Below are 26,273 nucleotides of genomic sequence, written 5' to 3' on the forward strand. Positions count from 1 at the left end.
CAGAAATCAGTGCAGAAAGCTAGCCAAAATTCATCCAACCGTTAACAGACAGGAAATAGGAATCACACTTTTCCACTACAAATGTTAAACTATCCAATCCCAAATCCCCTTCCCACAAAATTCAAATGTCTTCTTTCTATTTTTCCTGGTGTTAAACATATGTTAAATATGCATTACAAAACTCACACACAATTTGTCCAGTTTTGAAGCAGAGACCGAAGTACAGAAAACATCCTCGCTCTCGCTCACATTTCTGCTTTCCAAGAGAAGTGCCAGAGAAAGTATTCTATTTTTGTAAGAGTTTAAAGGGCACGGTCAGAAAAGTGACTATGTAAAAACGGCACCTTTCTATCCAACAGATCTGTTCCCTGTGAGTATTCTGAGTCATGTCTGCTTATTTTAGTGACCAAAATAGATTTTTTACTACTTTTCACTCCTCTTTAGTCCTGTAGAAACAACACAGCAACGAGGGAGTTATATAAATCGTATTCTGAATCAAAAACCCATAGAGGCTTGTTAACTAAATTTTAGGCACAGAATCAAGGACTTGACGGTGGCTAAGGGGCAGCCTGGCTGCCCATCACTTTCTCCGTCATGTGCGACACAGGGCACATCACACCTGGTGGTGACAAATGAAAGGGAGAAGTAAGGAGAGGTGCCCTTGTCCCCAGCTCCCATGCCGTACTGCAAATCTGACCCTCAAGTCTGCATTACCACTCCTCACTGAGCTTGCAAGGGATACAGTTAGTTACAGCTATCTTTCCTGTAAACTGCCACGGAAATCACTGAAAAATAACAAACACAAAGCTCTCCCTTCCCTCACCTTAGGTCTTGTAAAGTTACTTTGAAAGACTGACTGTAGCTTCAGAGGTAAACTGCACCTTGCTGCCTGGCATTAGAAAATTTGCACAGCAAGTTCCTACTTGGAGCTGAAGCTGCTCCTGTGCATAGGGCCAGGCACAGACTTTACGGCCTTTCCCGGTGCAAGCTTTGCATAAGTGGGCCTTGGTAGATTTAAGCAATGTATTCAGCCTAGCTGTTATATAGCAGATACCCTTTTGTGGTGCATGAGACATTGGCCCATTTCAAAAAAGTGAATTAGATAGTTCTGTTTCCTTCATGAGCAGAATGGAATCTTACTAGAAAAATTCTAATACTGAAAAAAATGGTGGCTTATGTTTCCATTTTCTAATTTTCCTAACAAAGTTAAAGGAGATAATACTGCAGAAAGTGTAGGATGGCTTTTCTCCTTCTATTCCTCATGCTAAAACTGGACAGCAAAAAGCGAGTTTGACATTACAAATGAAACTATTATATACTGAGTCAACTTTACAATGAAGATAATAAGTGAGCAATAAGATTCAACTGCAGTTCAGACTGTAAAACATTCATCGGGTCTCTTTGCAGTACTTTTATTTGTTTTCCATTCAGCCTCCATAAGATCAGCTGCTGGGGCCTGGATGAGTCCCTGCATACCGAATGCAGTGCTTAACCCCAGCCATCTGAAAATCAAGGTACCTAGTCCCATAACAAGGCTTCCTATCTAAGCTGATGAAGAGAGGTCTTATTTTCAGTGATTTACCCCAAACTAACATAATTGACTCACATTAGAAGATGAACCTGTCCTCTAGGGAGGGAACTTGCATGATTACTGTCAACTAGATGCTTAACTTTTAGATGGTTGCTGTTAGGTGAGGGAAATCCTACCCTCATAAAACAAATTTTCAGTCTCCTCACAGCAGAACTGCCTTGTCTGCATAAAAGGTAGAAGAATCAAGATCTCAGGTTCAGATTCCCTTCAAGAGCATGATGAATTGCTTTGCTGAAATGAAACCTTCGTTGTGCCTACTAAGAAGTGCTCTTTGTGGTTTCAGGATGTTGACATACATATTGGTGACAGATGATTTGGCTTTTCCTGATTGCAAGAGATACAGAGCATGCTGCAGACTGTTTGCTATAAATACATAAAAATACCAGAGAACTTGTACATGTAGCAAAGGAATAAAAAGTAATGGCCCAAATTCCCTGCCTCATATTCTGGGCAAATCTAATGAAACTAGTGAGCAGGTACAAGATGTCTATCAAACTATACCTTTATCTGATTTTAAATTCATAACTTTTCTTTTTCAAACCTGCTTTTAATGACATAGGTGCAAACTAGTGCTAAAAAACTCTATAAGCCTTTGGAGGTTCAACTATCACCAGAACAACCACTGTAACAGTAGTTCTTGGAGAAATTGAGGATAGCTCTTATCATACCTATTTTGCAGGGGGCCTGTAAATCAGCTTCTTTTCAAGTAGATTTTGCAATCTAGTCTCAGAGTATGTTGTAATGTAATATACTAATGTTACTTTTATAGTTATATTATAAATCCTCTGTGTATAATTCGCGAACCCTATAGAGAACAGTCCGTTTTATAAACAGAATTTTAAAACACCAGGTTTAGATTTATTACAGAGTTTATTCAGAATTGACAAAGTCTTCTTAGAAAACTGAATTTTGCTTAGAAGATTTTCCTCCTGTATAGCTACTAATTTTTTTCTTTATAAAGCCCTTTTTAGTTTTCTAACTTACATAGATAAAAAATAAAAACCATAATAGAAATGCCACTTATCTAAAATTAATTTTCTTTGATTGCCATATTTCATATTTGTTCTCATTAAGGATAGAATAATCTACTAAAAAGATACATTGTACAGTAGAATACATTGATACAATATTTATACATACATTTAATTACACCAGAATGAATCACACAGTAACTGCATGTGGTATAGCTACTAAGTATCAGAAGATACATGTGATTTCTTGAGAAAGTGTGCTTCTGTCAGTTCAGATCAAACATACTATGTATAGCCATACTTAATAAGCTAAACATAAAGTAATAAACTCAGTGCAAAGCCAAAAGGCATTATGAAAAGCTTAAACTGACAAGTCTACACGATTTATAAATTAGAAGTCAATCAGATTTTGCAATACATTTTTCTTTAAGTAGTTTATAGAGCAGCAAGGTGCTGCTCCTAACCCACCACCACCAGCAGCAGCACTAGAAAAAGTGAAAAATAACTGTTGCTAAACTGATACATATTTGCTAGCAGCATAATATTAGCAAAAAAGGAGACAGTTATGGATCGCTTGTAGTGGCCAGTGGAAAGCAGAAGTAAAAAGCTAGTCCAGCAGGCAATGCGTTGGGATGAAGGAAGGGTACCAGAGAATCACATCTGCTTTACACGCTGAAGGTCCTGGGTTCAAGCCCCACTGGAACCAGCACCAGGAAATCTTTGGGAGGCTAGACTAGATGATCTCCAGAGGTCCCTTCCAACCTTACTGATTCTGTGAAGGGAGTCTCACTCCTGACCCACTTTCACCTCCACAGCCCAGTCAGGTCTGTTCTTCCCATCCCGGCATATCTCAGCCAACAGCCCAGGTGCTGTAGAAGCACCTGTCACCTGCCATCCTCTAACTGGAGATGAAGTTGTGTGTTAGTAGGAAGTGATAGTTACCAACTTAGTGGCCGTGCTCTGATATTCCTTCATGCTATTGCATCTGTTATCGCACCAAGAATTGCTCTCAAGCAGTGGTCAACTATTCGGCTGGTGCAAAATCTATCAGAATTGTTTCAACTGTTCCTGCTTTTTTGTGAGGTGAGGAGAAAAGAAAACACGGCTGTTTCATTACCAACCTCCTGGAAAAACATGAAAACTTGGGTGTCTAAACTGAGCTGATTGCAGCAACATTTAAGCTTATATTTGTAGCCTTGTGCAGCACTGCAAGTCTGCGGGTGCTCATCACTTCCTATATGCCAACTTTTTCTTTAAGTCAGTGTCTAATTAGGTATATGTAGTTCAAAGTTCTAGGCTACCTGACAAAACCAGAAGATGTGAAACACAACTGAAATCAATATTCATTTTGCAGGAGCAGCATCTTAAAAAGGCAACAGCTTCAAATATTCTACCAACATTGCACAAAGTATGTGGGCAACCTACGAATTTCTCTCTGTTACAAGGCAAAGAGCAGCACAGCATCATTTGGTGGCCAACGAAGGCTGAAAGTTGTGCTACTGCCAGGACACTTTAATAAGCACCTGGATGTCCCATCACACAGTGTACATATGAAAACGAAACACAGGATCTAAATTCCAAAACAAGTCCCTGACTTTCCTGCCACTTGTGCACAAGAGCAATCTCCCAGACATAAGTGGTCACAGTGAGTTCAGCTGAACGGCTTGTGTGGCTACAGGGTGAGGGCTTAGCTTTAAACCATTCTCTATCAGGGCACATTGTATCTCCAGATAAAATAAAAACATATGTTTATTGTTTTCTCTTTGGGAAGACAATTAATATTTATATGATGCATTATCAAACAAAAATAACTAGCTATTTTGTTCTTGGAATAAAGTTTTCTTATTGGAATGAAGTTGTGCCAAGGAGGGATTTCATCTGATGCAAGCAGCATGCAAGAACAATCCACTTCCCGTAATAGTTTTCTAAATTAAAAAGCAGTATTTCAGAGTGTGCCATAGAAAGGTAAGTTCAGGAAAATGAACATTACAATGCAGTCTCTCACTCTAAGCAAGAAAAAGTGTCACAGAAGTTAGAAGAAAATATTCTCGCGATAGAAGGATGAGGATCAGACTTCTTGCAAATCCATTCATGTTTACTTTAGATCAAATATCATTTTAGACCTTAAACAACATAAAAACTGTCCGACTGTATACATTTTAGTTTTGATATATATACCAATTAACAAGGACATGCAATATATCTGCAGCAGAATAAACTCCTTGGCTTTCATTGTTAAATTACCGTTTCTTGTATTTAATCAAGCCCTCCAGATTATACACATACCACTAAATATAAATAGAAGAGGTTAAAATGCAGTTTAAATATAACAGATATGTCCGCAACTCCATATTTAGATATACCCTTTAATTTTTTTTTCTATTGCCTACTTTTTACTTACATTTAAATTTAGCAAAGTAATTTTAGACTGCCAGTTTTCTACCTACACTAGTGTAACTAAGCTACTAAGGAAATATATTAGATTTCATCCACTTATTTCATTATCTTCCAAAATGCCAAAATAATACAAATCCCTCTGGTTCAAACCTTTAACCTAGGCAAAAGACAAAATAATGCTTGCCTTAACTGGAAAATTTGCCTGAGTAAAAACTGACGTGACTAGAACCACACTGGGAAATTAAAAAAAAAAAAAAATCTAGTGGCCGTGAAAGTGGCTAGCTGTGGGTATAATGAAAAACAAGAGTGTGGTATTACTGCACAAAAGGTAATTCTTTGAACCCAAGCTAAACATCGTTATAATAGAGGCCAAAAATATCTTACCAATGTGAGGTTTTTTTTTGTTTTTTTTTTTTTTTTTTAACAAAATCGTTTTAAGTCAACCATACGGCAAAGCTGACATACAAAGTATAAACAAATCCCTGGCCTACCTTTACAGCTCTGCAGTAGACAAACAAAAGTTCAGCACTAGGTACTCAAGGCTAAGCCTGCACCAGTGGCCTTAGTTGATATGGATCAGTCCCAAAAGGCCCTCTCCGGCTATACGCCGTCAGCAACTTACATCTAGAGTTTAGGCCACAGGTTTCCACAAAGCTACTTGCGTGATTAAAAGATGTACGATTTGACCTTACAGCTACCTTTTCCAAAAAGAAAAATATATTTAAAAGAAAATGACAAGCTTCTCAATAGCAAGGAAAAAAATGCAATAGATTCAAAAAATTACAACTCTTCATGGGAAAGAGTTTTTTGCAGCTCCAACATTTTAAAAGATTTTGTTACTACCTTCTAATAACTCCTCTAGCATTTAGTAATGCAGAGGCAAGGAAAGGAAGGAAACAAATGTAACGTAACATTTCAGAGCTACCAGGTGCCACCAGCACTGCAAAAGCTCTTCATGTATTTTGATCGTCAGTGGAGAGCATATAGCCAAGAGAAGAAACTGCTGTATATGCAGACATCAATAAAGTGATCAAACCCAGCTCCTCTGCACTGGAAGAACCAATGCAATTAGCCTCACATTTTGATAGCGGAGCACTGGTGCTTTTTAGAAAACTCAGTGTGAAGGGATTTGCCTCATCAATAGTCAGGTATTTTGCTCATGTTCACATCAACGGGACTACAAATAACCACCTCAGGATTTTGTCTTTGTTTACACAACTCCATGTGCACACAGAAAATAAACTGCCCACGGAAGAGCAGGTAGCAAAGACACGTCCACACCACAAAGGTGAAAGTACAGATTTTTAGATGGAATCATTTGAACTCTGACAACTGTGGAAACTAAAGAGATTTTGGATGGAAAAAGTCTAACCTATCAACATAGAAATGATCGTACTTGCAATAAAAGATGCTACTTCAAAGTCTGTAACAATTTGTATTTTAAGCTCATGGTTGATATCGCTGAAACTCCTCAATGGAATCATACACTCAGATTGCTTCAGTGCCTGACAAAGACATCAAACTTTGTTAGAGAGAGAAATCACAGAGTTAGTACCACTATATAAACTATAGGAAGGAAGAGGTACCTAATATATAGCTATCAGAGTATATCTTTAGGAGCCAGAAGCTACATAAACTATAATCCAAATGGAATAACACTTTAGGAGCAAAAAGTCCAACTAATGACATATAGAACTTATACTGACAGATCATTTATAAAATTCTTGTTGCATGTAACTCTATCTAGTACTATATGATTTGTTTAAACTTTGGGATTAAATCACGGAAGGTGGGGACAGATGCTATTCAAAGCTCTAAACACAGACATGCTTTTGGAGGTAGTGATATTTTTTCTTGAAATGTTTTTCAGAGTTGCATAGCAAGTTAGTCATTTCTGCATACATACGTATGAAACAGAAAATAAGGACTGACATTACAATTTCAATGCACAATATCTGTTTTTTAAATGTTCTTTATGACGCAGATAAGATAATCAGTATCAAGATATGTTTGTCCCATATTAAGTATAGCTTAGCTTATTTTACCTTTATTTACTTTCTTTGAATTAGGAACTTGTCAAACAAACAATCTATTTAAGGACCAGTCTCTTCCTTGATTTTTATATTAAGTTAGATGTATTTGAAATCACGTACCTGATATATACAGCTTGATGAAAGTTTACATTTCACATCCTCATGAGAAGCTGTCTTTGTCTACTTCACTTGTTTCAGTGAAACGAGGGAAGTGGATAAAGGGTTAAACCAAAGGAATGTGACATTTCTCCATGTGCAGTTCATAGACCTATCCTGGTTTTCCTAATGGACTCAAAATTACATGGGCAGAATGTAATTTCCAAACTATTACTTCAGCGCTGAAGCACAGTGCTAATTTGGAGAATGACACTTAGAATACAAGTAAGAATTTCATAAAAAAAAGAATAAGTTTTCTTGCATTGTGGATTCTTAGCACAGGCAGCAAGGAATAGAAGTTTATGGTGGTCAGAACTTGCAGCTTCAGCTTTTGCAAATATGATTACGCACACTCCAAACTCCACAGGAAAGTCATCTGGTCACCGAAACAGATCTCTGCATATTGTATCTAAGCGCTTACTCTGTAAAGTACCACAACCAGCTCTGACACTCATCAGACCAACTCAGGTAATTGAAGGTTTTACTATGTGCAATAGCGAGTCAGCTTTTGAAAAGGCAATATAGGTAATAGTTAATTGAATGATGAATTGCTGAATTACAAAGACACCAATGCTGCTATTAGGAACCGAGGAAGAAAAAAAAAATGGTGTGGGGCGGGGGGGGGGGAGTAAAATTCAGAGGCTCATGCTGAAAAGACAGCAGCCAGCCTGAGAGCAGCCGGCGCGCAGGCTTTACGGTTCAGGAAAGCTGGAGGGGGTTAAGCCTGCGCGCTAGGCGCCCGCGGGAGATGCGCGGCGCGGGCCGCCTCCCCGCGGCGGCACCTCTCGGGCGGGCGCGCCCGCCAGCCGGGCACGGCGGCCCCCGCGCAGCCTCCGCGCAGCCCCCGCAGCGGCCGCCCCGACGGCCGCGCCGCCCTCCGCGCCCCGCGGGGCTGCGGGTGCCGCTCAGCGCCCCACCACCACCGCCGCCGCCGGGAAAGGACTTACCGGGCGAGGCCGGGGAAGGGGCGAGTCCGGGGGGGACGGGACGGGACGGGACGGGGACGCGGTGCCGCCGGGTGAAGGCAGTGGCCGCCGCCAGCGTGAGCGAGTGAGTGAGCGAGCGAGAGGATGGAGGAGTTGCAGACTGCAGTGACTCACCCCGGTCGGGACGGGCTCAGCCCATAGCGCTGGCCCCGGGCTCAATGAGCCTCTTTCTTTCTCCAATCGCGGAGCAGAGCGGCCGCTGCTCCGCGGCGCTGCCCGGCTCCCCCGCGGCCGTCGGGGCGGCCCCGCGCTGCCCCCGCCGGGCACGGGCTCCCCCAGGCCGCAGCGGGCGCGGCGGGGGGGACCCCCCGGGCGGCTCCCCCGGGCCCGCCCGCCCCGGCGGGGGGGTGGGAGGGAGGCGGCAGGGGCCGGGGCGGAACTGGAGGTGAGCGGGACCTGCGAGGGGGTTTGGCTCAGCTGCTTTCTCCTCCCGGCAGGAGCAACAAGACCGTTTTTTAAAGGACAGAACAAGCGTGCGGTTGTTGCGAGGACCCGACGTGAAGTCAAAGCCTGGCCTCTAACCAGATGGCAGCGGGGCTGCGAAATGTAATGAAATAAATAAGTGCACACACAGGAATAAAAGGCCAAGTGAGGGAGCGGACCGCAGCACCGCCGCTTTACGCCAGGCGCCCGCGTCCAACCATAACAGCGCCCGGCTGCGCCAGCGCGGAGGCGGGCGGCGGTGGACAGGGGATGCTTGCGGGCCGCGGAGGCGCAGGGCACGGCCGCCGCCGAGCCCGCACTCCCCGCACGCCTCGCACTCCCGCAGCCGCGCTTACACCCGCGCGCAGCGCAGCGCCGGTGCGCGCCGTCGCGCCGCGGCCCCGCGGCTCCTTACCGGGGCGCCGCTCTTTGCCCGCCGCCGCCGCCGCGCAGCCCCTGCCTTCCCCGGGCGCGCCTCTGCCCCGGCGCTTCCCCAGCCAGGGGTCTCAGCTGGCGGTCAGCACCCAGGAGCCGGCGTACAAAGCAGAGAACCCCGAGCAGTCCCTTCATTTAAAAAAATTAAAAAAATAATAATTAAAAGCGCCTCAGTTTTTTAAAGCAGAGCTACATAATGTATTAATTGGTTGCTATTAGCATGCAGTTTTATTGAGCATAGCACACAGAAGTCTGATTGTGAGCGAGGAGTGTTTTCAATGAAAGTGGAGTTATTTTAGCTGCAGACATGTTTACATTTCTGTGGTTTAGTCTATAACTTTCTCTTTTTCTTGCTTCAGAATTCTGCTCCATGAAGCAAAGCCCTTAGCTCCCAGACATTCCAAAAAGTCTGCCAAAATAATAGGGAAAAAAAAGGAGAAGAAATAAAAAAAACACACACAGAGACCCCCAAGTCTGGGTCAGGCTCAGGGCTGGATATGGGTAGAGCAAGTATACCCCCTCCTCACTCTCTCCAGTGAAAAAGCCTTCGGGGCTCCATTTCCTGTTTTTAAGGAAAAAATAAAGCGGGTCTAGGACTGATTTTAGACACTGCCTAAATCAGGGCTGGTGGGTGCCGAGGACCTTTAACTCTATCAGTGCCAAAGGGTACTTGGTAATGCACAGATCGAGGCAGACCACATCCTTCCCTCCCACTGAGAATAACCATGGGAGTGAGTTCTTTTTTTTTTTTTTTTTAACTACACTATACATTTTTGAATGGCTAAGAAGAGCGAGCACAGCACCTTCAGATCTGGAGCATCAATGTGCTGCACGTCCACTTCAGCTCAGCCGAGCGATGAGACCAAATACCCGCAAACCGGGACCGAGTACCCTCGGCGGCAAACTTGCTCTACAGGCACATGCAAAAGCCCTGGTGCGCCCGCAGGGTCCGTTCCCTGTGGGCCACAGCGCAGGGCTGGGCCTACATGTCGGCGAGGAGCGCTGCCTCCTGCCCCACCTCCCCTGCGGCGACTGCCTCTCTGTGCTATACATAGGCAGCGTCGCTCGCGTGGCCTTACTGAGTGGGCGTGAAAACATCTCGAGTCTTTGGGCACCAAATCCACAGCTTAGGAAAATCACAACGGAGCAGTTCAGTTAAAATTAGGAGCACGTGCTGGTGAATGAAGCAAGAAGTTAGCGGACACCTCCCCACAAAACTACTGAGTCGAGTTTTCCACTTAGTGGCTTGGTAGGTTATTACACAAATAGAAACAGAGCGATCAGAATAAAGCACCCCTGTAATGAAGGGTTCTGTCCTCAGGGAGTTAGGGAAACGAAAGGGAGAGGCGGCAGGAGTGAGGATGCTGCTGCAGCAGCCGAGAGTGCCGCAGCAGCAGGCACAACCCGCCCGGGGCTCCCAGCGGGGAGGCCCCAGGCCGCCCTGGCCTGACAGCACCACCAGCAGGACCCACATCCGAAGTCTCAGTCCCACACCTCCGCTCCCAGCTCCCTGCTCTGGAGTGGGGGAAAGCATGCATCTGCAAGCAACAGTGCAAATCCTCAAGTGAGGCGGAGGTGGAAAAAGCAGCACAAGGTTTCTCAACCAGGCAGCTGGTCATCCCGTGCCCCCCCACCCCCCCTCAATCTTTTGCCTCCCAAACTCTTCCCAATCACCTTTTTTAAGGTGCCACCCCCTTCCCTCTCCCCTTTTTACTTTACATGCCAGATGACTCCTGTATATTTGGACCTTTCACTTTTGAAGAAGCCAGAAAGTATTACGATTTCCTAATACTTAAAAAGAAAAGAAAAGAAAAGAAAACACCTTTCTCCCCAAGATGTTTTGTATTAATTTAAGTATTGGTTCCTGGTTCATGTCAGGCCCTTTCACAATGAAATGTCCTGCGTGGGCTGTCACACCTGCTAAATATAATCCTCTCTTTCTTTTGATATTCGGCAAAGGGCCTTTAAAGGTTCACATCCTCCAGTCTGGAGGTTTAATTGCTTCATCCCGGTTTTTAAAAAGCCCTTGTAAATTTCTGAATTTTGTCGATTTCAAAGCAGAGGAGGGTGGTGGGGAGGAGGGAGGCGACGAGGACGTGAAGGCTGCGAGGGCGCACGGGAGGCGACGCGGAGCACTCCCTGTCGCACCGATGCTGCCGGGCCTCGTAAAAGCTGCGACCCGCCGTCCCGTCCCACCGGCTCTGCTCGTTGGGGCAGAAAACTTGAGCTGGTTTTATGACTTACCAATGAGTTAAATATGAAAATAGTAGCCTATTTTGTGATGGTAAATACTCACCAGGGAGGAAATCACAGATTCTGTTTTATAGAAGGTAATGGTGTGAGATTACTCTCACTAATATACTTATGCTCTCTTCAGAGAGCATAAATCTAGCTGGAAGACGGCCCCAAAATGAATCGCTCCCGGAAACAAACCGGCTGTGGCCAGCAGAGGTTTCCTCCTTAGGCAAAGCACTGGCACCTGGTTCACCCAAGGGTGCTGTGCTCAGGTTACCCACAGCAGGGAGGAGTCGGGTGGCTCTTTGCCGCTGTAAGGAGGCAGATGCTGAGCTGTCCCTCACCTGGCGCTGGGAAAGGGGCCACAGTGCAGGCAGGCTGCGAGGGGCTCCCACAGCCTGTCTCATGTAATGCTCATGTGGAAACAGTGCCCACAGTTAGGTCCCCTACATCTCGTAGTTTCCACCAGGAGATGCAGCAAAGCTACTATGTGGAGGGAGTTTGGTGTATCCAAGCTCCATCGCCTTCAGATGGAAAGTGCTACACTGTCACTCACACTAATAGGGAAGGCAGCTGCACCACAAATAAGCAACCGCTTTGAGAGGTGAGAGGAGGTGGGCTCCAAACCACGTCTTACGAAACTTTGTCCCTTCAAGCTGCAGTCAAGGACCAAGGGTGTAAACCACTGTCCAATGAACAGATATTTGCTGATGCTTTAAACCCTACCTGTGTAACCTAAAATCCTCAGCTGGTGTTTTGCACAAAGCAGATGAGTTGTTCCTTCTCCTATGGCAGTTCAAGATAGGAAAGGGCCAGCCAGGTGGGGACTGGAGCCCCCCTGGTTGTACCACCCTCCCACATGCATAAGGCAGCAGGGAGAGGTAGGTCCCCTCCCACAGCCAGCCCTGACTCACATTGCCAAGCAGTTGCTCGCTCGCAGGCAGTGGCTTTGCCATGGCAGTTGTTATCCCTGAAGGTGGCCCTGGACAGCCTCCTCTCTGCAGACTTGTCCTTGGAGCCTTCTCTCACTAAGAAGCAAACTTGCAGGCATTTTGGTAGAGTGGGCCTTAGAGCTCTGCCTCCTGCTTTACTAAAAAGTGTCACGTGCAGGAAAAAAAAAAAAAAAAAAAAAAAAAAAAAAAGCATTCCTATCAGTCACTGGATCCTCAAACAGTTTTCAAAATACAAATTTGAAATGGACAATAAAAAAGACCAAATTTTCACATTCTGAGAAAACCCCATAACCAGCTCTGTTCTGCTTTTAGAGTGATGAGCCTATGGAAATACATTTATCATGTAACATGTAGCACAGCTGCTACATAATGCAATGACTACAGCATACCAGTAATTTTAAGCCTTCCTCAATTGCATAACTTGCAGTCTCTTAATGGGAGAACATATGACTCCTCATCAGGAACTGGATCTTCAGTGGTGCACCCCTTCATCACTCATTTTTCACCAGCATGCTTCTGTTTCCTGTACTCTTGGGCAAATATTGTGTAATACTTTCATAGATTTTTGTTCATAGATTTTTGAAACAGAAAAGGCAGAATTGTTATCTTTGACCTCTGCATATTATTAAAAAAAATCCATAATGTCCAGTTTATCTGTATATCAATAGCTGAAGAGTGAACTAGATTTGCCACGTTTAAAAACTAGCAGGATTGGTGGTGATGTGCAGTGCAGGAAATCAGGGCTATATCTGGTTAGATCCCTAACCGATGTGGGTTTGAATAAACCATTTACCGTCTGTGTGCTACAGCTTTAACACATATAAAAGGTTGAAGCTTTACCTATATTACAAGTATTTCAACTCCAATTCATTAAATAGATATGATGAAAGAAGGATCTAAGTGAAAAGTTTTTAACATTAATCGTCATTGTTACTATCATCAGTAACATAAGATACACAAATGATTTTTCTTTCTTTTGACATGAAATGAGTGGAGCGGAGATTTTTTTTTTACACTGTGTAAGATCGTTGCCTTGCAAAAATGCAACTGCAGCAGCTGTTTTTCTCACTAAAATCAAAAGGATTAACATTTTACCTATGGAAATAGTATTTCAGATGAACTAATTTGGCAAATAAAAGGGGGACACATCTGTAAATACAAATACTCTCACAGGTTTGGGTGACATTCATTAATAATGGTTTTCTTCCAAAAAAATTACATTTAGATCAAGAGAGAAAGACAGTTATATAGCTGCATCTTATCACCTACATATTAACAGACAACTATTTTTAAAGTACCAAACAGGATGACTTTTACAGCATTCACAGATTTTTTTTAAGTCACTGATTGGATACTGACAACACTCTGGCAGTCTCTGAGAAGACGACTGGAAGTCGCTTGTATGAGAGAATGACTTTTAACCAGGGTAGGAAAGGTCATCTCTAGCTAAAAGTACTAAGGCAGCAAAAGAAAGCACTTCATTAGGAGAAAAACTTGAACTTTCTTGATTAAATACATAGTTAGATAAGATACTCAGACCAACTATCGGCCATCAGGATATTCCACAGCAATAAAATATTCAGACCTGCTGTATCAATCTAAAACTATTCAAAACGTTTTCCAAAAAATTGCCTAAAAGGAAAGTGAAATCATTGTTTGCCTGTTTCTTTGGCTTTTTCATTTGAGGTATTTTTTACTGTTTAAACTGGTAGCTGAGATTTAAAAACAAACAATATGTTAGCAAGAAAGGTCCAGAATCCAGGGAATACTTGAGACTCCCACGAATTTCAGTAGGTTTTTACGAGACAACAAACTAATGATGGAAGAAATTCAAAAATGTCAAAGGTCTTATTTGGATGTTGGGAAAGCTGTGATGCTTGCCTGAATCTCTCCTGAACTTCCTGACTCTCCAAACTAAGACGAAATTTTCAGCTCTTCTTTCCCTCTCTTTTGGCAAGTAAGTCCCAGCCTAGATAAAACTGAAGATCAGCATAAGGCAAGTTAGACTAATAATCAAATAAACTCTGCCATGCAACTTTCAACATGCAGAACTGTACCTCTGACTCATTCTCAGTTTGGGAGGGGAGGCAGAATTTGTGTCTTTTCCTATTTTCCAAAGCACTTCTGCATCGCTACCGAGATTCGAGGAATAATAACTCATCCAATGAATCAACACAGAAATGCTGAGCACTGCATCTCTGCAAGAACTGTGAACTTCTTCAACCACGTGGTGAAAATTAAAAATAAGAAAGCTAGAAGTTGAAGCATTTCAAAGGCCACAAAGACAAAGCTAGGGTAAGTGATAAAATGCCATGATTTCTAAAGTATGCCTTTATTTACCAGTGAAGAATTTAGCCAGCATTTAAGAATGACTCAGATCAGCGTGTATGTTTAAATATAAAAGGCTGTAGATAAATACTGCATGAAGACAAGCCTGACTAAAAATAAAATATTTAAACTGTTCAGCAGAGAGCAATTAATACATTTAAATACCACAGTTACTTGCTTATTATTTATACATGTCCTTATACGTTTTGTATTCCCTTTGACCATATGGCATATTGTGATCTCTGAGGAGGTCATGACTTAATACAAATGTAACTAAAAAAAGATTCAACATCCAGAGAAGTAAAATGTTTGTAGGATTTAAATTCCTGAACTATTTTACTTGCTTCTCTTCTCTACATTAGTCTGCTCTTCTATTTCCTGCATTTGTCATGGACCCAGCAAAAACCTTAATTTTGCCTTCAGGTCTATGGAGTTGTTCCTACGTGGAAACACAGGTGCTTATACAGCTGTATATATGGCTTTGCCTGGCAGACTTGCATACAACACTACATGCCTCTAAGAACCGTAATTCTAGCATGCAGATTTAGTTCTTCCTCTATAGCTATCTCTGTGTATCCCCATGCATCCCCATCCTCATGCATAGTCACCTCATTTTGCCATGCTGCTTTTCTGCTTTGATAATTCAGCACAAGTTTCCCAGGCATTTCCTTACTGGGTGTATTATAAAGCAGAGTAATATCTGAAATTTTGATTAGGGGCAGAAAAGCAACCTCCACTTGAATCTGAGGCTACAAAAAGCTCAGCAATATAGAAATAGGAGATACCTGATTTTCCCATAGCTACATTTATATGTATACCCACCCCCACATACTCACACATACATACACACATATGCACATTTCTTTTCACACCTACATTGAGGTGATAGTGAAAAAAACTTATGTATACCCAGAAATTACATGCACTTAGATTATAGGCAGGTATCAGCGTTCACTCTGCTGAATTGTCAGACATTAATGCAGATGCCTAAGCAAAAGCTTCCTCTCTACTCACTGGCAAGGACAAGAGAGACCTCTGTAGAAGACGACTTAGACAGCACCCGATGTGGCACTCCAGATCACCTTCTGGGTGAATCCCAGCATAGGGAGCGACCTGCTTCCTACTTTAAAGTGCTAAAAGTTGTATGTCTAAAGCAAATGATGGGAACAGGACCGTTAGCTTTTCAGGTTGGAGTTGCAGCACTCAGTGATGTAGGTGACTCATACCACAGCAGAAGTTTTTCAAACAGCGCCTTCACTGAGATCTCCATTACTGGCTGGCTGGTGGTACATGCCTTGTATGTCCCGCCACCACAACTCACAATCTTGCTCAGCGTAGACAATTTATGTTCCACACTTCTTCCACACGTGATTATCTGAAATAATAAAAAATGAACAGCATTTAATTTAGGGTAGCCATTTGGACTGCATTATGCTTGGGTTACCTATTAAGTGAAATCTATTTGTTCTGTCACAGATGAAAAAAATGACATGCTGGAGCCACATTAATTGCTTTTTGACTTACAGTCCCCAAGAACTTTGGATCATCCCACAAATGGGCTTGCTTCCCTGGGTTTTGTATCTGAATCCTTGAGCTGGAGAACACTGAAAGATGCTTGTAGGTCAGGGGATTACCAGGCTCACATGCACTATTTCTTGCAAAAGCAAAGCATTGAAAAGCATATCTCGCTCTCCAAAATATGCTACTGACACTGAAGTTTTAGCCCAAAATATAAGAATAAAATTTTCAGACCAAGAATTGATTTATTTTTTCAAAGTACATACATAGCAGAGGGGTACTAGACATAATGATCTGTCATAATGCGGCTTGTGAAGGATGACAGTTTTCCAGGGCAACTACTGTTTTGCATAAAGGTTCAAGTAAGTCTTTGCTGCACAACTTACATGTATATATTTAGAGACACTCAGGAGCAGAATAAAGGCCCTCCGCATTCTTGAAAATATTAAAAGAAACGTTCAGAAATATACGGCAGATGATAACAAGACAGCGACACAAAGAAATTCTATGGTCTTTGCTATCGTTCATCAGAATAGGTTCTCATAATTGGTCCCATCTGGCCTTAAGATTTGTGAAACTGATACAGTCTAGGATAGACACTCTGTATAAAACCTGTTACCAGCAAGGTTTGCACAGGCTCACCCATGTGTCAAAATTCTGATCTAATTTACAGCTCAGAGAAATCCCTATTTTAATAGAGTCCTTAGAATATCAACTGTAAACAACCTTACATAGCAAGTCACACCAGAACCATGTTAAAATTTAATGGAAAAATTGAGAAAAGATCACTAACAGCGAATCAGGCATTTAGATTCATATAGTTACAAATGGCGTTTATGCCATATGGACACATGGTGCCGGTCTCTGCTAGAACACCTAACTTCACATTACATTCTGTTTGGCTGTGCAGACATGTGGGAATCAAGACATTTAAGTTCAGGAGCTAGTGGCCCAAACTTCATCCTTAAGAAAGGGCAGTTCAGTGCTGAGCTTCATTTTTCTCTTTTCCCAAACTGGGTAGTGTGACTTAGGCACTTCTCTAGAGCTCTTTGAAACAGAAGGATGAAAACCAGTTCCTGTGATCATTTTAGATATCAGACATCAGAGAAAGAAAACACATATGCATTTTGTTTGACTTAAAATGTAATGAAAATTGTTTAACAGTCATCAACTTATTAAGTAGTCTGTTGTCATCATTTGTAATTTCACAGAGAGCTTCATTCTGAACAGGTAGCTTTTCAGTTCAGTTTTCTTCTGCATGTATGAGAAAGTATTTGCAAGAATATGCACAATTATTCCAAATATCCCAAGCATTTCACATTTTACCATAATGAAAAAGTGGGCCAATGTATTGAAAAGTTTGCTAAAGTAAGTGGATGTTTTTTTAATGAAAAGAACAGTTGGTTCTACAGAAGCATGGGAATTTTTAGCAAGCACTGCACACTTCCCTTCAGAAACGGGTGGAAAAGCTCCTCTTTTTCCAATGAATCTGCAGGCAGAAGGGCATGTTTTCAATAGGATTTTCAATAGGACAATAGCCAATAGCCATTTTTTTGATAGCATGAAGAAAACTTCAGGTGAGGTGCTACAAGAGTACGGATTAGGTGAGTTTTTTCTTTTTCTTTTTTTTTTTTTTAAGATGTGAAATGAAAAAAAAAAAGCATGGGGAAACTTGCACAACTGTTTCTGGACTGAAATCACAGCCCTTTCTACTTTGGGTAGAAAGACCCATTGCAGTATATGCAAATGCCAGCAACACTCCAGGACAAGATGACAGAAATGCAAGTCAGAGAAAGCCTAGCTCTTTGACTATATTATAAAAAGTCTTTCTGTGGAAATGAATTCTCTCTGATCTTGTTCATTTTCTTGATCCAGAAATAAAACAACTTAGGGACAAATAAAAACTGGGAACTGAATAAGCAGTCTAAAACTATCTCACACTAGATAAAATTCCCTAAAATTATCTGCAAATTCATTGACACTGTTTTATTTTTTGTTAAAGACAACTGTTTTGGTGAGGAGGTAATGTATAGATTAAGACAGTATACTTAAACTCTGAAGTCTCCTTAGAGAGTTCTTTCTGGTATAAATCTGCTATCCTTTAACTTGGATTATAAACAATCTGCATGATATGCACCTGGTTCTGGCAGGGTCTCTATCCTTTCACTCTCCAAAGCAGCTTTATAAAGAGAGCACACTGCATTTCAACAGCAATAGAAATAATGTTGCAGTTGGGGATCTCTTGCACTGCTTTCATTTTTTTTTCTTCCCTTTTCATCTGAACTGAACCACACCTCTCTAAAAATACTCACTTTCTTAATGAAAACCATATTTTTCAGCACTGCTTTTTCTTTTTTTTTTCTTTTCGCCCTGTGCGCGCCTGACCTGCTGAAATGCCTGCACAAGCTTTAATGTCAGCTTCAGACGACACGTGTCTTATAGAAGTCTGGGACTCAGCTCGCGTCTGGGCCTCCGAGATCTGTCCCACATCTTTATGAGAAAGAGGGACAAAACCTTCTGGTTTTGGCATTTTCTGCTGGAGTCTGTTTTAAGCTAGGAGGGGGAAAAAAATAGCAACGTAGAGTCTAGACAGAAGAGATTGGGTTGAAATCTGGAAGCTATTCAGTGAGGCTACGGCACATGGCAGCTTGACTGCAGCAAGAGATCACATTACGCTGCCTAATTACACATGAAAAATGTACACATCACTTTTCTTAAATGCTTGGAAAAATAGATGTTCAGATGGCAATTGTGAACTGCAGTAACTGAGCCAGTTGTACATACTTGGAACGTTTCACAAATGGCATTTCAAAAGCTTGCATTTTTTTTACAACGTAATTATTTTTTTGTATGTTCATAAAATAAATTCTAAAAAAGGTATTCTAAATTTAGCAGATGGTTGCACTGTGGAAGGAACATGAAAAGGTGAAAATCCAACATGTTAGTAGGAAGACTAAGGGCCTAATCCTGATTCCATTTGAGTCAACAGTCAAATTCAACTAGACGTTTTTGAGAGTGTGGTTTGGCCCCACAGGTCCGGGTCCAGCTAACTCCTACTCATGTGCTTGACTTTACTTACACGGCCCCAGACGTTTACTCATTTGCTGTAAGCAGATCATGTGGTTTATATCTTCATTGGGAACTGCTCATGTGAGTAAAGATAAGCAGAGGCCCAACTGTTTGCAGTACCTATGGCCCTGAGATTATGTGTTTAGATTCTTAGGCCTATGAAATGTTTAGAAGAGAAGTTTCTTGGTTAGCATAGAAGGGGGGGGGAAATCTCATTTACTGCGCTGTTTGAGCGTGAAACTCTCTCCCGTCATCATCACCACCTCCTCCTGACCTCTCCCCACCATCTATTAATGGGTTCATTTTTTATACCACTCTTGCTATGCACTCATCACTTTCAGGGATATGCTAAAACAGTACAGAGGTAAGTTTGATGGAGTTATTATTTTGTTTCAGCCAGCCTGAATGACAGCTGCTCGTCTTTTTAGCTTAAACCCAAATGTTCAGGGAAGACTAAAGAAGAAAAGAGTTTTCTAAGCTGTTTCCAAAGATTTACTATTTCAATTCTTTGGTGCTAACAACATATAAAAATGGATTTGCAGGAGAAAATATTGTTGATATATCTTTCTGTCTCCCAGTCCTTTTCTAGAGGACTCCTCAAAGAAAGTTCCCTTAGAAACAAAAGAACCATTCTGCAGTCTGGGCACGGGATGATACTTCTCCCTCCCCTCCAGAACGAAAACATAAATGTCAGAACTTCCTCTGACTTTTTCAAGGGAATTTACACTGAGGGCTTTCCTCAGAATACACTTCTTGAGCGTCATTTCTCCAGTGTGATGATCTTCATTTTGAATGCTTCAATCAATTCACTACTTGAAGTAAGAAAGCCGTCTGGCAAGGAGAGACGCTGCTGACAAATTCTTCAGGCCCAGGGGTATATTTCTCTCTCTTTATGCTCCATAAGGAACTCCAATTAACCTCCTGCTCTGAGTAAACACCGAGGAAAAAACGATCTCTAGACCTCCTATAGTAACAACGCTCTCCATTTGACTTATCTCTCCAAGTGTCTTTCAGTACTTCATTCCTGGAGCCAGTGGACAGCCAGACCTTGGCTGAACTGCTAATCCTGCTAGACAAGGAGGAAAGAACATCTTGCAAAGTTTTGTTGCTGTTGTTATTATTAAAATGGACTGAGGATGAAAACTATCCAAGCTATCTGGCAAAACTGACCTGCAGAAAAGTCTTCTAAACTAAAAATGATAATTTCTGGCTGTAAGAGGAAACTTCCCAAATTAAGGAGATGAATTGCACCATACTGGCTACTTTCAGTCAGAATATGGCTTTTTCCTCTGATTATTTTACCACAGTATTCTGCAGAACCTTGCTCAGCTTTTCCCTTTTATGGCATTGCTGAAAAAAAAAAAAAAAAAAAAGGTGCTTTGCTGTTTAAATAACATATGCTTGCTGGAATCATGAAACAGTTGCACAATTCCAGCAGGAGAAATATCTGTTAAACAGGAATTAAAAAGACGCCCCAAACAGCGTGCGCAACTGCGGCCTGAAGCAGAATATGAACTTGAACCGCTTCTGCCTTTGCCAGGGGCTGCTTCGGCGCCGGCCGGGGCTCGGAGGAAGGAGCGGGCTGTGCGGCACTGCCGTGAGGGTGGACAGAGGAGCCGCGCGCGCCGAGCGAGCACCCTGGGGCCGCCGGGGAGGGCTGGGGTCGTGGTGAAAGCGGGAGCCCTGACCACATTAATGCACAGCTGTTCCCGTTCGAAATAGGCAGGAACGCTTGCGGGCGAAGGCTTCCTTCCCGGGGTAGCCTCTGCAGAAGTTTGCAGCGCGCACAGAGCAGGGCTCGGGCACTGAGCAAGCAGCTTGGCCCCTGCACCCTCCGGGCGTTTCGGCACTGTGGATTTTGTGCGTCGCTGTGGTCAGAGGCAGCAGCACCGAGCTCTGAAAGCCCTTCAGCAAACTAGGGCCCTGTCCTCCAGAAGGGTCAGGCTTGTGTGTAATTTATGAGACTTGTGGTAGCCCTGCTACTCTCTTGCTGTTTATGATGAATTTTAAATAAAGGTAATATTTTCTCTTCTGCCCATACTGGAAAAGGTCACTGGTAAAAGAGGAGGAATGATCGCAGGAAACAAATCACTTCCTTTGGTCATTTTTCTCACCACAGCCAAGCTATTTTTAACAAATCTTATTAAAAACTATACAGTCCTGTCTTTTCTGGAATCTATTTTATTGAACAAGTACAAAATAAACCAAGACAGGAAAAATGCACCATTTGGAGCAGCTCTTCGCTGCAACTGATTTAGCAGAACGAGCCACAGGGGAATGAAAATGGCTTTCTAGAACTGCTTCGTGTGGTCATCTCTCTCTCTCTCTCTCCATGTGGAAGAGAGGAATATTTTAAGTAAACCAGCTGCATCACTTCATACAATAGCAAATTATTCTAAATGTTCTGGCCACCAAAAAATAATTTGTTTTTGAGGTTATTCCGATTATCAGTGTTATTTGTTTAATTTCCTGCTACATCCAACTTTAAACAGCACCTTTGCAAAATGTTGTCAAATTCATGGGTGTGCAGTTAGCAGAAGGAACTGAACTGGACCGATCAGACTTAGGGATGTTAGGCCCCTTGCTGGAGAGGTATACTGGGACAAGAATTTGATGGGGGGAAATTCTTGCACAAATACTTTTCAAGGTGCCAAATCTCTTGCAAGTAATTAGTGCCTTACTTACAATCTAGGAATAATTAATATATTTGGGAATCGCATGACAGAAAGTGAAAAATCTCTCCACTTGCAGATGCTTCTGTTCAGATGGCAAGGTGAGGCTAACTATTAAATGGTCCTACATGTCTGCAAGCTTTCCATTTAACAAGGTATCTTTCACCATCATTGTATTAGTATCATTCTTCATCAGCTATTACTGACTTCATTAGGACCATGGTACAGCTCTGCACATATGAAGACTGAATTTTGTACTAAGAAATGATGTATAAGTGAGGATTGCATCTGAGCTGTAAAGAGAGATTGAGTAAATTTGGAGCCTAGTCATCTGAATCATTTAAGTACCTAACTCTAAATCATTTCAGGGGGATTAGGTGCCTAAAACCTTCATTGGAGCTTTTCCTCTCCCAGTCATGAAACTACTGGGCAGCATTATGATAGGCTAAGTATTAATATTTAACACAAACAGATATCCTCACTTTGCGAAAGAAGATGTGCTTTGGACTATTGCTCTCCTCATCTATAGATTTTGTCTCCATTTGTAAAAATATGCTTCAGTGAACTTACCTCCTCTAAGAAGTGCCAGGAAAACATCTTTGGAGAATGAACCCAAGCACCGCTCCACAGAAGAGCAAGGGTAGTTTCAACATGCTGGTTTAACTTGGAGTGATCTCATTATAGGACTATGGGAGAAAGGATGGAAGTTCAGACATGTTACATACATGTCATCTCTTACATGCTAGTACTACCGATAAGGGAGAAAATGTGCAGGCATTATGATGATAGCTTGAGTTACTAAAGGTACTTGTCCTACTCATTTTGTCTAGTCTTCAGAAAATTGTATGCCAACAAGCTGATCTATTTATCTGGATGATATATATTTTTAAAATAAAGGACCATCTATTCATTTATCAGTCCTTCAAATCCACCACCATAGGTCTTAATATTTAGCACACAGCTCCTCCTATATTGTTAATATATGTGTGCATGTGTGTAAAAGCATGAGTTTATAACCAATTATTTTAAAAAGCCATTACAAATACAATAATTATTATAGAATCAGGGTGCAATATCCTCTGAAGCTTGGCAAGTGCTGAGCTGGGGACAAAGTGTGAACATGACTCTCAAACCATGCATTGCAATTGGCTTCTAGTTCTGTGACTGAACCAAAACCATTGAAACAAACACTTACCAGCAATGAAGAGCTTAAAATGGCCAAATATTGCCTGGTAGCTGACCCTTGTTCTACTATCTCTACAACCCATACACATATGAACACCTTAAGACAGATACTTTGAAAGGTTTGCAAGATTTTAGACAAATACCACTGATAATAGAATAACCTCAGAGAGGTTTTATCTTCTAATAACTAAAACATTTAGAACAATTTACTGTCATATCTTTCAGAAGATGTATCCCAGAATTCTCACCATGATATCTGAATATCTTTTAGTCAAGCATAAAAAATGAGTTAACAAATGTCAGGTAGAACTGGTCCCATATTTTACTCCCTAGGAGAATCACGTGTCTTATGATTTTTATTAGTCAGGGCTCATTTCTTCTTTGATTAGTGATCAGAGGATGGAAACAGCTTAAATATTCAATCATATATTTTCCCGGGGATGCTCTTTCATTCCTCCCCTTTCCTACAGACTCCTATTGATCATTCCAGGAGATATGTATTTAAATATGAAACAGTTTCTTCCTCCTTCAGAGCTGTTTGCAATTTGCACTTACTTCAGGAGACAAAGAGGCTTGATTTACTGGGATATTAAGCTTAATTATTGTCCTTCTAGCTTTCAAGTCAGATTCCAGAGGGTTATTGTTTTTGTGGACCAAAGGATGGCTGATCCAACATCTCTGAGAGAAGCTGAGCAGACAGCTGTCCTGGACTTGGCACCTTAGATATTACAAGTATCAGTGACATATGTCTCCATGTTCTCAGTGACCATGTAACAAGGATGTTTCCCTAGAAGCAAGCCCCAATGAGCTATGGGCTACTGGTGTTAAGCTTTAGAAAAGAACTGACTGGCTTGTGCTATGATCTAGGTGCACTGGTTTGCTTAAGCTTCATTAAGGAGTCACTTGTAGCTCATAAGTTAGTGCAAAGATGACAGTCCCCCTGCCAGGGTCTCTTGGTAAAGGCTCTACTCCTCTATCCCCACCATGTCATTTCATGTCCCAGTGATGTCTTTGATTTGGAAGATTTGGAAGATCTGTAAGACAGGAATATGGCACTAGTGTTTTGTGGTTCCCTGGAGCAGTGCCTACAGGCTGTAGGATCCTGGATCTGAGATTAGCACTATGGGTTAATCCTGAAGGAAATCCTGTAGGTCTTGGAAATAAAAGTCTTCTCCTATATAGAAGACTGTCCCAAAATCTGAGATGCATTTAGGCTCTAATGGTAAGGGGCCTGACATCTGCAGGGACAGACCATCTGAGGAATAAGGAAATAGTTGAAGCCAGATGATCTCAAGTTTATATGAGGTTCAGAGTTTTATTCCAATTTTCCACTTCTAGCTTAATAATACAATAGAGTGCTCTTTTGAAAGGGTGGGTGGCAAGAAGAAACAACACTACTGACTGTCACAGAGCAGGACTGCTCTGGGCTGCTACCTGCAGAGGGAATGAGTCGGGAGCTGAGGGTGACTCCAGTGCTGGCAGTACTCTCACTAGCGGGACATACACCCATGGCATCTGAACATGGCGGGCAGAGCCGGGTGCTGGTAAAAGGGTCCATCAACAATCCTGGGAGTTCTCAGGGTTGAGATCCCCTCAGTGGACCAAGTCTGGGGTCCACTCAGGAGCAGCAGGAGATGGGGCTAAAAATAGGGCTGGAGATAAGACTATAAGTAAATGGTAGCTCAGATAAAAAAATGAATGCCCAGCTCTGAGCTGAGATGGAGCTCCCAGGCCGGTGGGCAGACGGTGTATGCATGAGGGTGAGACTGGTTTGGGCAGCTGAGGCCTACTAGTGCCCACAGAGCCCTAATACTGACCTAACTGCAGTAAAACAAACAAACAAACAAAAACAAAAACAGAACACACACAGAAGAAACAACACTGTACAGAGCTACGAGACCAAGAGGGACTGGTGAGGGGTGAGGAGTGAGGGTCTCAACAGGAAAACCACATTGATCTTCAACTAAGTGTTAGTTAAGGAGCACCGAGGGGTAAGAAGCAAACACTACGCTTTGCAAAGCACAGAGTGACAGCATGCATGTGTAGAGGCAGTTCAGACTAAGAGAACTGTACTACACATGGCATAGAGAACATCTCCACCGAACCCCACTGAGCATGTAGACCATCAGTTAAAGGAAGAGGAGCAACAGTTTAAGAACCCAGTCCATTTGGTTCTGAAAGCTGCCTGCAGCTAGCAAAGTCAAAAGGAAGTTCAGTGCTTGATGTGATGGCAGTTTTGGATGACAGAAAATCCCATTAAAATCTTTCTAGGCTGTTGGCACCTAAACTTCTTGTAAGAAAATTCCACTTTCCATTAATGCCACCTCAGTGAGTACTCTCCACTTTGGGATGAAATTTCCAGTCCAGCCCAGAGTAACATTCATTGCACATTGGTTAGTTATCCAGGTTGGGCAGGGAGACCCATGTTCAAATTCCTGCCCAGCTATTCTTCCAGCTGTGGAATAGGGGAAATCTTCTGAAACCATTTCCTGGAACTGAAAGGCTTTTCCTACCTTGTTCTATTTGGGATATCACAGGAGGGCTCCCCACCTCACAGATGGAGTCCTAACAGGATATAGCAAAAGTAAACAGACAGAAAATGAGGAATAACTTATTTAGCTGAAACTGAAGAGGGACTGTAGGTCAGGAGGAAAGATCACACGAGCTGGAATAAAGCCAGGACACCAAAGGTAGAGCTTTAAAACTTGCAAAAAATCCTATAGGAGCTTTATTAAGTACAAACAGCCAGGAGCTGTCTCACACCATCTCCCCATTCCCCCTTCTTTTTTTCTTCTCTTTTCTCCCTGCCCTTCTGGGTATCTCTCTGCAGAACCTATGGCACCTCTGAGTTGCCACAGCATACTTTCTAAAATACATACATGCTCACAGGATCCCATTTGTGTACCACTGTGAGGGATAACAGGACTGAAGACTGAGGAAGGCCAGGGACCAAACATGAACAGGGTCTTTCTCATTAATCCTGTCCAAAAGCTCCAAATGCATGTACCCTAAAGAAATAGGCAGCTTGCCTCCGGTAGTAGCTATTTCTTAAGGCCTAATATATTTCATTCTGGAAGGAGATGCCTCTGGGTTCAATGAAAAAAAAAAAGAAAACTTGAAACCATAATACTGTGATATAAAGAAAACTGTGGAAACCATATTAGAAAGTTTCATTTTATTAAGGTGTGCAATTTGGTTTCCTTCTAATTTCTATGTTGTTGCAACTTAAAGGAAGAATGTTTCTCAGAATGGTATTATGCTGACATTCAACAATTCAGAGTATATGTCCTTGGAATTTTTATAAAGTGCAATTTTTAAATA

At 42.2% G+C, this 26,273-nt stretch overlaps 1 protein-coding gene and 1 long non-coding RNA gene across 5 annotated transcripts in view; both read right to left on the minus strand.

Annotated features, from left to right (window-relative positions):
- Positions 1–8,266, minus strand: part of ERG (ETS transcription factor ERG) — a 144,148-nt gene extending 135,882 nt beyond the window's left edge. For 2 of the 4 annotated variants that reach the window (XM_062598969.1, XM_062598932.1), the window contains exon 1: positions 8,096–8,265. The gene's annotated coding sequence lies outside the window, so the exon portion shown is untranslated. Of the gene's footprint in view, positions 1–8,095 lie in introns of all 4 variants that reach the window. The other 2 variants (XM_062598960.1, XM_062598941.1) reach the window with 2 other exon arrangements.
- Positions 8,267–15,514: 7,248 nt separating this feature from the next.
- Positions 15,515–26,273, minus strand: part of LOC134139232 (uncharacterized) — a 74,577-nt gene continuing 63,818 nt past the window's right edge. The window contains exon 3 of the long non-coding RNA XR_009958094.1: positions 15,515–15,883. This is a non-coding gene — a long non-coding RNA (uncharacterized LOC134139232). The remainder of the gene's footprint in view (positions 15,884–26,273) is intronic.

This window comes from Rhea pennata, chromosome 1, assembly GCF_028389875.1.
Source record: "Rhea pennata isolate bPtePen1 chromosome 1, bPtePen1.pri, whole genome shotgun sequence".
In the NCBI taxonomy this organism is placed as follows: domain Eukaryota; kingdom Metazoa; phylum Chordata; class Aves; order Rheiformes; family Rheidae; genus Rhea; species Rhea pennata.